The sequence below is a fragment of the Osmerus eperlanus genome, chromosome 8 (genome assembly GCF_963692335.1).
Source record: "Osmerus eperlanus chromosome 8, fOsmEpe2.1, whole genome shotgun sequence".
Classification (NCBI taxonomy): Eukaryota; Metazoa; Chordata; class Actinopteri; order Osmeriformes; family Osmeridae; genus Osmerus; species Osmerus eperlanus.
In genome coordinates, this window is record NC_085025.1 from 17,875,399 (window position 1) to 17,887,996 (window position 12,598).

Below are 12,598 nucleotides of genomic sequence, written 5' to 3' on the forward strand. Positions count from 1 at the left end.
GGGGGGTTGGAAAATAGGAGGTTCCTCCTTTTATCTTGAGTCCCAGTCCATCCTCATGCAGGCTCAGGGACCATACTGTTGGGTTGTTGGTCAAATTTAAAAAGTGCTTAGAGACACAACTTCACTCTAATATAGCTGAAAACAAACAGAGGGGATTCCAGAGGGTCTGTAATAATTGATGAACTGATGCAGCAAGATTTAGTTGTCCTTGCTTGTTGTAATTTTTCATCTCAGTGACGTCACGTTCTAGGCTGGGTCTGTTTCTGAGGTTAGGCTAACTAGGAGGAGGAACACTAAAAAGCATCTGACACGGTTTTCATATCAACTCTCCATTTACGGTAATACTTTTGGCTTGATGGGTCAACTTGCAGCAATTCAGAGTAATAAGGGACCATGAGATTAACAAGACCTACGGAGACTCATTTTTGAAATTCCGAGAATTTTTGATGAATACAAGTCACTGGTACACCCTTAAAGTGGCTTCAGCTTAATGATGCAGATGGATTCAAAGAGTTGACTAATAAGTTTAAATGTAATCATTAGACATGCTGTGAACCAATCCTAGCTGAAATCCTAATTTGACCGTGTTATGGGCATACATGTGCTACTGATCAGGCTAGAGATAATACAGTCAAAAAATGTAATCAAGCACATTTATGTCTTCACAGTATACACATACGTATAGTAGTGGTCACTCACATTCATAGTAACATACAGTATTTAGGTGGAACATATTTGTTGCTGGTATCAACACGTCAGGGTTAGGGCCGTAGCCAGACATTGTTAAAATTCGGGCTTAATTAGATAGGTAATTTATAAACCAATGGTCCACAGTGTCAGATATATTTTTCTGATTTGACAAATCAATAAAAACAGACACACAATGCCACTTCTTGTGAAGTGTAAAGTGGATGCCATTTAAAACCTTCAATGTTATTGGGTGTGCTTTGCCTTCGGCAAGGGCACAACCTTTGTTCTCTCACATATATATTTATTATTATTATTTATTTTTGCCCCCCTAAATATTCGTCAATATTTGGCCTACATAGACAACCTAGGTGTCAAAAGTTTCGTCTTGGTAGCGATTGAGTTGCTTGTATTTTTATTTACGTTCCGTTGCATGGTTTAGGCTCAAGTTAAGTTTTTGTGGCGAAAAGTGAAGCTAACGGTGGCTAATTTGCTAGCCACAGTCACTGACGTTACTTACGTCACTAACGTCACGAAAACACGCGTGACTACCTGTAGCAGAACATTTGTTTCGCATCTGTTAACTTGGGGGATAGCTAGGCTAACTATAGCTTTACTGCAAGGCAGCTGCACAAACGCCACAAGCAAAGAGGCCAGGGTGATAACTATTTACTCATTTTACTTTGTGATGTGAAACACAATTATGAAACGTAATGTACAATATTAGCTGATATTATTAAGGAAGTAGGCCCACATCTACTTTCGGAAACGGTAGTCTACTATTTCACTGAAGCATTAGCATGACATTAGCCTCTGTTGCCCGGGCAACACATACAACAGTGGTCTATGATGCATCTGTTTTCAATCGTTAAAATAAACATTCCTCACAAATACATTTTCTTTGTAGGATTTATTATGACATTACATTACAAGTAAACGATTTGTTGGTGAAATTATCATTACCTGTGGTTTCAAACCAGTGTTGCTCATTGCAACGCTGTAGCCTACGCGAGACACACGACAAAAACATCTAACTTACACAGCTGTTTAGGAAGTCAAACGGCGACAGAACATGTTCGGCACTCCCCTTACTTAAATCAAAAGTCTTTCAATAGGTGAAACTATCTGACTACTAACCTGAACTTCATTGCCACAGCCTAAACTTTGTCAATCTGTTCATGAAAATAATGAATTTCAGCCTAAACCGTACAACGGAACGTTTAATCGAATTCAACCAACGCAATCGCTACCAAGACGAACACAGCAGTAGTCTACTGTACTGTAGTAGTATAATTTACCGGGGCAGCTTCTCCACACAGGGCTATATCGCATTTTGCGTTGTTACTGACAATGATCGCTACCAGTGAGCTTTTTATGAATGAGCGATTTTCCACTAAATAAATGTCAAGTTTATTTACATTTTGGGGGGCATATTTTCAGTTAGCAGATGGTACTGTTTGAATCGCGATTCCATCTTCTACTGCCGGGTAACGTCGTAGAATAATCTTCAAAAGGGGTTCTTTATTAATGAATTAATGCAATATGAGTAGGCTAAATGCCTGAAAATATCACGAGAAGGGAAAACTTAAAAGGACGTTTAAGTCATAGAGATTAGGTCAATTTTTACACCGGTCTGCCAAATGTATTCGTTTTGATTCAGCTATGAGGCTGCCTCTTGCAGGGGAAATGAGAAGACATCATATTTAATTCTACACTTCACTCGTATTTTCAGTTGTAAACGAGCAGCACAAAAAAATGCTTTTAAATCTATGTAATCTTTATAAATAATAAGTATGCATTTTTATATACAAAATACAGAAATATCAGTTGTAAAAATGTCATTCAAAAACGGACCCCTGTGCAACCTACGCAAGCAAGCACACCCTACAATTTCCCCAGAAATTGTACCCTCTCTAGTTATTATTAGTATTTTTATTTCTTTTTGCCCCCCTAAAACTCAGTCAATATTTGGCCTACATACACAACCTAGGTGTCCAAAGTTTCGTCTTGGTAGCCATTGAGTTGCTTCTATTGGGATTTACGTTCCGTTGCATGGTTTAAGTGGAAATTAAGTTTTTGTGGCGAAAAGTGAAGCTAACGGTGGCTAACTTGCTAGCCACAGTCAATGACGCTACTTACGTCACTAACGTCACGAAAACTCGCGTGACTACCTTTAGCAGAACATTAGTTTAGCAGCTCGTTAACTTCTGGGAGATAGCTAAGCTAACTGCTTTACTGCAAGGCAGCTGCAGAAACGCCACAAGCAAAGAGGCCAGGGTGATAACTATTTACAAATTTTACTTTGTGATATGACACACAATTGTGACGTGTAATGTACAATATAAGCTGATTTTATTAAGGAAGTACATCTACTTTCGGAAACAGTAGTCTACTGTGTCACTGAAGTATTAGCATCATGACATTAGCCTCTGTTGCCCGGGCAACACATACTACAGTGGTCTATGATGCATGTGTTTTCAATCGTTAAAATAAACATTCCTCACAAATACATTTTCGTTGTAGGATTTATTATGACATTACATTACAAGTAAACGATTTGTGGGTGAAATTATCATTACCTGTGGTTTCAAACCAGTGTTGCTCACTGAAACGCAGTAGCCTACGCGAGACACAGCTGTTTAGGAAGTCAAACGGCGACAGAACATGTTCGGCACTCTCCTTACTTAAATCAAAAATCTATCTAACTACTAACCTTAACTTCATTGCCACAGCCTAAACTTTGTCAATCTGTTCATGAAAATAATTAATTTCAGCCTAAACCGTACAACGGAACGTTAAATCGAATTCAACCAACGCAATCGCTACCAAGACGAACACAGCAGTAGTCTAGTACTGTACTGTAGTAGTAGAATTTACCAGGGCAGCTTCTCCACACAGGGCTATATCGCATTTTGCGTTGTTACTGACTGATCGCTACCAGTGAGCTTTTTATGAATGAGCGATTTTCCACTAAATAAATGTCAAGCTTATAAATGTAATCTTTATAAATAATAAGTATGCATTTTTATATAAAATATACAGAAATATCAGTTGTAAAAATGTCATTCAAAAACGGACCCCTGTGCAACCGACGCAAGCAAGCACACCCTACAATTTCCCCAGAAATTGTACCCTCTCTAGTTAGGATTCCTCCGTAAGGAGGAAACCTATTGTTATTGTTAGTTTTATTATTAGGATTCCTCCGTAAGGAGGAAACCTATTGTTATTGTTAGTTTTATTAGGGGCCAAGCAGCGAAGCTGCGAGGCACCTATTGTAATTGGTAGTATTATTAGGATTCCTCCGTAAGGAGGAAACCTATTGTTATTGTTAGTTTTATTATTATTATTATTATTAGGATTCCTCCGTAAGGAGGAAACCTATTGTTATTGTTAGTTTTATTATTAGGATTCCTCCGTAAGGAGGAAACCTATTGTTATTGTTAGTTTTTTAGGATATTTTAGGATTCCTCCGAAACCTATTGTTATTGTTAGTTTTATTATTATTATTAGGATTCCTCCGTAAGGAGGAAACCTATTGTTATTGTTAGTTTTATTATTATTATTCTAGTTCCATGGGAGTCAATGGCAGCCCCTTGAACCCTTGGATAACTTTTTGTGAAATTTGGCACACTCATTAAGGACAGTTCCTTCTATACCTACACCAAGTTTCATGTATCCCATTAGACCACTCTAGCGCCACCAATGGGTCAAAGTTGGACTTGTGTTTACACACGCAACTTTTGAACCGTATGACTGATTTTCAAAAATGAGGTACCATTGGATTCCCTGGATCAAGACGAGTTCAACGCACCATATGACGTCAATTTCCGGTTATATAGATTTTTCGCCATTTCCGGTTTTATCAAAAACCTTTGAAAGCCTACTCCTCCTACAATTTTTGTAATTTGAATGATGACTCCTACATGATGATCTTCAGACCAAGCCTCACAAAAGTTATCGAAAAGAATTTTGATTCTCATAACCGTTTGTTCGGTACAGCCAATCAAATTCAGCAGAAAAGCCGCCAAACAAGAAGTGAAGTCATATCTCAGCAAATCTTTGAGATATCAACGCCAAACTTGGTATGATGACTCGGAACCCTCTTCTGAGGATGTCTACACAATTTGGTGTCATGTGATCACTGGGCGTGGCCGCAGGAAGCAAAAATGTGTTTTGGCCAATAACTATTGATTTGTTTGCCTTTATTAAGTGATTCCTTTGTCTCATGATATCTTGGGACATCCCGTGTGTGACACATGATAACTTGTGATAAAAGCCGAATTGATGCGGCCGCCATTTTGAATTAATTGAAAAACGTTTTTTCTCTACTTGTCCTACAATTTTTGTCATATCTTCTTCAAAATTACCAGAGAGGATCTTCAGACCAAGCCTCACAAAAGTTATCCCATGGCGTTTTGACTTTCTAAACCGTTTGGCCGGTACAGCCAATCAAAATCAGCAACAAAGCAACCAAACAGGAAGTTGGGTCAAATCTCAGCAAATCTTCGAGATATCAACACCAAACTTGGTATGTCACAAGGAATACACTACATGATGTTACCATGTGCAAAGGCAACTTCATATCTCAAAAAATGGTTGATATAAAGCAAATCGAATTTATCGCTAACGCTAAAATAATACTTTACAAATCCGCCAGTCAAAAACTGATACTCTGATTCAATCACAAGTTCATATGAAGACTCTTGAGAATGTTTAGTACACAAATCTGAGAAAAAGTTGACTGTGAGATGAAAAGTCGATTTGTGGTGAATATTTGAAACATGCATGCTTGGCTAATTGCTAATGAAATTTCCAATGTAATGTCTCCCTCGGCTCCTCAGCGCGCGCGCTCCACATTCTCACACACTCAGCCTTTCCCTTGACACACGCGGAAGCTTGGCGAGACGCATACACAACATTTCAGGCAATTGTGGGCTGACTAAGCCCCCACTCATTCCTTGGCTTGAAGTGAAGGCCCTTGTGGATCTTGATGGTAATGCATTTTAGAAAAAGTTCTCAAAATCCTGAAACATTGATAGTATAGGCCAGGAGTAACTACCACACCACAAATGACGCACCATTATCCATAGGTGGCGCTACGGCCAAGTCCCAATTGTCCATTTACAAAGTGATGCCATTCGCATCCCATTTGTCCCAAAATTCTGAAATTCATTAGATATGCCTTATTTCTCATGAGGAACAAAAAAGCCTCAATAACCTATAACGGCCGCCGTATTGGATTTTTTTGTACAATAAAGATTTAGGAAACACGTTTTTTCGCTACTTCTCCTACAATTTTTGTCCAATCTTCCCCAGAATTGGCAGGTATCATCGTCAGAGCAACCCTCACTGAATTCTTCAACAGATTTTTCAATTTCAAAACCGTTTGTCCGGTACAGCCAATCAAAATCGTCAACAAAGCAACCAAACAGGAAGTTGGATCAAATCTCAGCAAATCTTTGAAATATCAACACCAAACTTGGTGTGTCACGTGAAAGACAGTACATCATGTTCCCATGTGAGAAGGCAAATTAATATCTTAAAAAATGATTGAAATAAAGGAAATCTAATTTATTTCTAACGCTAAAATAATGCTTTACACATCCGCCAGTCAAAAAACTCTGATTCAATCACAAGTTCATGAAGACTCTTGAGAATGTTTAGTACACAAATCTCAGAAAAAGTTGACTGTAAGATGAAAAGTTGAATTTTGGTGAATATTTGAAAAATGCATGCTTGGCTAATTGTTAAGGAAATTTCCAATGAAATGTCTCCCCTGCTCCTCAGCGCGCGCGCTCCACATTCTCACACACTCAGCCTTTCCCTTGACACACGCGCAAGCTTGGCGAGACGCATACACAACATTTCAGGCAATTGTGGGCTGACCAAGCCCCCACTCATTCCTTGGTCTTTAGCAAAAGCCCATGTGGATCTTCATGGTATTGCATTTCCGATGTTGTATGCAATGGTAAAAAGTTCTCAAAATCCTGAAACATTGATAGTATAGGCCAAGAGTAACTACCACACCACAAATGGCCCAATATCACCCATAAGTGACGCTACAGGCCACGCCCTGATACACAAAGATACAAGGCTTTCTGGAATGGGTAGGCTCACCAAGCCCCCTCCCTTCACTCCTTGGCTTGAAATAAAAGCCCTTGTGGATCTTGATGGTATTGCATTTCAGATTTGGTATCCCATTGGTAAGTCTGCAGCATGGATTTTTACAGTGACAATTTTTAAAGAATATACATTTTTCAATGGTTTGCAATGTTTGGAGGAATCCGCCATTGCTGCTTGCAGCTATATTTAGGATTCCTCCGTAAGGAGGAATTCTATTGTTATTGTTAGTTTTATTATTATTAGGGTTCCTCCGGTAGGAGAACCCTATTGTTGGGTGTGCTCAAGCCTTCGGCGAGAGCACAACCTTTGTTCTCTCACATATATATTATTATTATTATTTTTATTTCTTTTTGCCCCCCTAAAACTCAGTCAATATTTGGCCTACATAGACAACGTAGGTGTCAAAAGTTTAGTCTTGGTAGCGATTGAGTTGCTTTTATTGGAATTTACGTTCCGTTGCATGGTTTAGGCTGAAGTTAAGTTTTTGTGGCGAAAAGTGAAGCTAACAGTGGCTAATTTGCTAGCCACAGTCACTGACGTTACTAACGTCACTACGTCACTAACGTCACGAAAACACGCGTGACTACCTTTGGCAGAACATTCGTTTCGCATCTGTTAACTTGGGGGATAGCTAGGCTAACTATAGCTTTACTGCAAGGCAGCTGCAGAAACGCCACAAGCAAAGAGGCCAGGGTGATAACTATTTACTCATTTGACTTTGTGATATGTGTAGCGGAGTTTGCTCGTTTAAAGATAGAAATACTTAATTTATCATAAAGTCTGGGGCACCACCCTAATATTGGTTTAGGACATTAGGGAATCCTATGTTTAATATGTAATAATCAGTCTCATCTTTAGGAATGAATTCGTTCTAAGAGTAGAGCCAATCGTAACATCAGTGAACACGCACGTCAAAATATCTTTACAATGAATTTATTCAAGTAAGGTAAACAGATCTTATGAAAAGTTGGATTATGGGTTTGATATGAGAGATTGGTTTCAATGAACAGAATGAAATGGTCTAACTTAAAGAAAGGCAGAAATTGTACAGTCAGTGATTACATCCTTACAAATCATAAACAGAGCTCACGCCAATGCCATGTCGAGGAGGAAAGAGCGTTAGCCATAGTTACGTTTGATCAGGGGTTGATCAATGATGTTGAGGGCGGTTTGCGCCAAAGGTCCATTTGAAGAATCTGAAGTCACAGCGCGGCTGCGCTGGGTCATGTGACTGAGTCTGCGGGATCTCAGTGAAGTCGCATTTGGAATTGCGTTTTTGGTTCTTCTGTTGAAACGTCCCGATAGTGACGCGTTCACTATGAAGTTGAATCTCAGGAGAAGCTTGGCGACGTCCTTTGGAACGCCAATCCTGATGGCGTTCATGCCATGGTCGGTTTCGCTGGAGTCCGAGATTGATGGTCATCTTAGGGCTTTATACAGTTCGAGGGAGGACCCGTCTGGGGTCAGATGTGGATTGGGGGAAGCTGGGTTCTCAACTCCCCCCTCCTTCCTTCACACCTACCAAAGGTGTGATCTGATCTCTGGCTGATCATTCGATGGTTCAAATATTGTTCTGGACATCTTGGTACAGTTACAAAATATAGTTGAATGATTGTTTTATTATGATAGCTTCGTGTAGATACCAAGAATGACGTGGTTATCTTTCAGGAAGAATGAGTTGTTACTAGAATCAAGATTTCAGTGAACACAACATTAAAACAAAGTAACAAACATAACACAAATATCCCTCTCATAATTCTCCACCTTGTACTCTTGTGGTAAAGTCTCAAGAACTTTCCTCAAAAGTTCTGATCAAGGTATGTTCTTTGTTCAAATCGCCGCCGAAACGGATAGCAAATGGTCGCTGGAGACGTGTTGTCTAAATCAGGCCCTTTGAAGCTTGCAAGCTAGCAGGAGGGCTGATTTGGTAGATTGGGGAGGTCCCCCCCCCCTTCTATGGTTCCTTTGCATCGGCGTTGGGTGGGTAATCAGCATACTGAGGGTGTCACAAGGGCTGATTCTGATGTGATTGAATCACTCTTCAGGTGTGGCAAGATGTTGGCTCCGTGTGGTCTTGTGGACCTCACTACATATGACACACAATTGTGATGTGTAATGTACAGTATAAGCTGATATTATTAAGGAAGTACATCTACTTTCGGAAACAGTAGTCTACTATTTCACTGAAGTATTAGCATCATGACATTAGCCTGTGTTGCCCGGGCAACACATACTACAGTGGTCTATGATGTAGCGTTATCTGTTCTCAATCGTTAAAATAAACATTCCTCACATATACATTTTCGTTGTAGGATTTATTCTGACATTAGTAAACGATTTGTTGGTGAAATTACCATTACCTGTGGTTTCAAACCAGTGTAGCTCACTGCAACGCTGTAGCTTACGCGAGACACACGACAAAAACATTTAACTTACACAGCTGTTTAGGAAGTCAAATGGCGACAGAACATGTTCGGCACTCCCCTTACTTAAATCAAAAGTCTATCTAACTACTAACCTGAACTTCATTGCCACAGCCTAAACGTTGTCAATCTGTTCATGAAAATAATTAATTTCAGCCTAAACCGTACAACGGAACGTTACATCCAATTCAACCAACGCAATCGCTACAGTACCAAGACGAACACAGCAGTAGTCTAGTACTGTACCGTAGTAGAATTTACCGGGGCAGCTTCTCCACACGGCTATATCGCATTTTGCGTTGTTACTGACAATGATCGCTACCAGTGAGATTTTTATCAATGAGCGATTTTCCACTAAATAAATGTCAAGCTTATTTACGTTTTTGGGGGCATATTTTCAGTTAGCTGTGCTCAAGCCTTCGGCGAGAGCACAACCTTTGTTCTCTCACATATATATTATTTATTGTTTATTGTTTATTTTCGCCCCCCTAAAACTCAGTCAATATTTGGCCTACATACACAACGGCGGTGTCAAAAGGTTCGTCATGGTAGCGATTGCGTTGCTTCTATTGGAATTTACGTTCCGTTGCATGGTTTGGGCTTAAGTTAAGTTTTTGTGGCGAAAAGTGAAGCTAACGGTGGCTAATTTGCTAGCCACAGTCACTGACGTTACTAACGTCACTACGTCACTAACGTCACAAAAACACGCGTGACTAACTGTAGCAGAACATTCGTTTCGCATCTGTTAACTTGGGGGATAGCTAGGCTAACTATAGCTTTACTGCAAGGCAGCTGCAGGAACGCCACAAGCAAAGAGGCCAGGGTGATAACTATTTACTCATTTTACTTTGTGATATGACACACAATTGTGATGTGTAATGTAAAATAAACATTCCTCACATATACATTTTCGTTGTAGGATTTATTATGACATTAGATTACAAGTAAACGATTTGTGGGTGAAATTATCATTACCTGTGGTTTCAATCCAGTGTATCACTGCAACGCTGTAGCCTACGCGAGACACTACAAAAACATTTACACAGCTGTAGGAAGTCAAACGGCGACAGAACATGTTCGGCACTCCCCTTACTTAAATCAAAAGTCTATCTAACTACTAACCTGAACTTCATTGCCACAGCCTAAACTTTGTCAATCTGTTCATGAAAATAATTAATTTCAGCCTAAACCGTACAACGGAACGTTAAATCCAATTCAACCAACGCAATCGCTACCAAGACGAACACAGCAGTAGTCTAGTCTGTACTACTACTGTACCGTAGTAGTACAATTTACCGGGGCAGCTTCTCCACACAGGGCTATATCGCATTTTGCGTTGTTACTGACAATGATCGCTACCAGTGAGCTTTTTATGAATGAGCGATTTTCCACTAAATAAATGTCAAGCTTATTTACGTTTTGGGGGGCATATTTTCAGTTAGCAGATGGTACTGTTTGAATCGCGATTCCATCTTCTACTGCCGGGTAACGTCGTAGAATAATCTTCAAAGGGGGTTCTTTATTAATGAATGAATGCAATGAGTAGGCTAAATGCATGAAAATATCACGAGAAGGGAAAAACTTAAAAGGACGTTTAAGTCATAGAGATTAGGTCAATTTGTACACCGGTCTGCCAAATGTATTCGTTTTGATTCAACGATGAGGCTGCCTCTTGCCTCTTGGGGAAATGAGAAGACATCCATTTCATTCTACACTTCACTCGTATTTTCAGTTGTAAATGAGCAGCAAAAAAAAATGCTTTTAAATCTGTCATCTTTATAAATAATAAGTATGCATTTTTATATAAAATACAGAAATATCAGTTGTAAAAATGTCATTAAAAAACAGACCCCTGTCCAACCGACGCAAGCAAGCACACCCTACAATTTCCCCAGAAATTGTACCCTCTCTAGTTATTATTATGTTTTACCCATGGGAGTCAATGGTAGCCCCTAGACCAGTACCGTAAAAAGTTGTGAAATTTGGCATGTTGAAACTGCAGACCATAAGTAACTACCATACCAAACATGGGCCATGTGAGACAATAGGTGGCGCTACAGGCCACGCCCCAATATGTCCATTTTCAAATTGATGCCATTTGCAGGCCATAAGTCCCAAAATTCTGAAATTCATTACATATGCCTTATTTCTCATGAGGAACAAAAAAGCCTCTAGAAGCTATAACGGCCTCCATATTGGATTTTTCTGTACAATAAAGATTAAGGAAACGCGTTTTTCCACTACTCCTCCTACGTTTTTGATTGAATTTTCTCCAAAATTGCCATAGATGATCTCCGGACTGAGCCTCACAAAAGTTATCGTAGGGATTTCTGATTTTCAAAACCGTTTGTCCGGTAGAGCCAATCAAAATATGCAACAAAGCAACCAAACAGGACGTTTGGTCAAATCTCAGCAAATCTTTGAGATATCAACACCAAACTTGGTATGTCACGTGGAAGACACTACAACATGTTACCATGTGCAAAGGCAACTTCATACCTCTAAAAATGATTGATATAAAGCAAATTGAATTTATTGCTAATGCTAAAATAATGCTTTACACATCCGCCGGCCAAAAACTGATACTCTGATTCAATCACTAGTTCATATGAAGACTCTTGAGAATGTTGAGTACACAAATCTGAGAAAAAGTTGACTGTAACATGAAAACTCGATTTTTAGTGAATATTTGAAACATGCATGCTTGGCTAATTTCTAGGGCTGTTTCCCCAAATCCTCTCCCTTTGCTCTTGTGCGCGCGTGCTCCACATTCTCACACACACAAGGGGCCAGAGCCCCTTGACACACGCGCGAGCTTGGTACGACGCACAAGAAGACGACCATTTTATTTTATCGTTGGAGAACTCCTGCAGCCCTCAGAGATTTTCATTGTTACATTTGACAGTGAGTAATAAGAGCCTACAACAGAAGTACAAAACATGTATTTTAGCGTTTGTATTCGTATGATAACTTGAAGACTTTTATACTGTCGTAAACAGGATAGCAGCTAATCTATCTAGGCTAGCTGAGCTAAGGATTTCTCTTTGTACAGACAGTATTACAGGCTAGCAAGTCGTAAAATCTTTAACATTATACTTGCTTCTGTGAGACGCGTTTGAAATTTGTATACTGTGCGTAACTATGCGGTTGGGTTGTTCTATTTTTACATGTCATTGTTGATGTAATTTAAATTAGTACGGTGAGTTCCAAATGTGTCTTTCGATTAAACACTGCAACGTGTATTACACAATGATAATTTGTGGTGCGGCGTTTATTCGAAGGCAACGTTTAATTAGAAGACAGATTCAGTGAATTGTAGCTGAAGTGCGGCCATACACAAACAAATAGACAAGCAGGTCAAACAA